Source organism: Dipodomys spectabilis, unplaced genomic scaffold, assembly GCF_019054845.1.
Source record: "Dipodomys spectabilis isolate Male_0828 unplaced genomic scaffold, ASM1905484v1 ptg000200l, whole genome shotgun sequence".
NCBI classification, from domain to species: Eukaryota; Metazoa; Chordata; class Mammalia; order Rodentia; family Heteromyidae; genus Dipodomys; species Dipodomys spectabilis.
The window spans coordinates 1,041,131-1,041,914 of NW_024870877.1; the positions used below are offsets into that span (position 1 = coordinate 1,041,131).

The window sequence follows — 784 nt, forward strand, 5'->3', positions numbered from 1 at the left end:
TTCTATGTTTGCAAAATGTTCATAATTTATTTTATTTTCTCCTAGATATTCTTTGAATTCTACATTATTTTATAATATATAGGTTCACTAATGTGTCCTTTCTGATTGCATTCCATATAGAAACGGTTTGCTTCCTTTTTTTTCTAGGACTTAATATTATTTTTCTTTGTGATAAAATGACAATGTTGTCTAATTTGAAAAGATTTGTAAAGTTTATGCTATGTAAACGCCTTTGTGAGGTGAAGATTTAATACACTGATGTCAAACTAAATTTAATTCTATAAATTACGTGTATTGTTACACTTGTAATTTTGTAATCAACTTTTTAATAACTGTTTTTCATTTCTTGCATCTGAAGGATGAATAATATGGAATACTTCTCACATTTTCATATTATCCTTGTGCAAGTGCCATGTTAATCTCTGTATTGTAATTTGAGTATACGTGCTGCTGAAGCATGTAGTATCCTCTAAATTTAAGTAGTTAATGATGCAATCATTATACAGGCTTATATCTATGGGTGCCTACTTGTAACAAGGAAACCTTATTGTTCCTAACAATGCTATCGATCTCATTTCCCTAAAATTCTGTGAATAGTGGAAAAATTATATTGATCAGTCGGTTGCTCACATTTGCCAATTTTTTTGTCAATGACTTTCTTAAGTCTTTTTATTTGGAATTTGATCATACTCTCAATTATTTATAGATAGGTTCAAAGGTGAAGGCGTTTTCAAGTACTTATTTATCCAACTGAATTAGCTTTGTGGACCTAATGGATTCAAAG

The 784-nt window shown here is 29.2% G+C and overlaps 1 pseudogene; it reads right to left on the bottom strand.

The window, feature by feature from the left end:
* Window positions 1–362: 362 nt before the first annotated feature.
* On the bottom strand, window positions 363–459 carry LOC122121993 (annotated as a pseudogene).
* Between the last annotated feature and the right edge of the window lie 325 nt (window positions 460–784).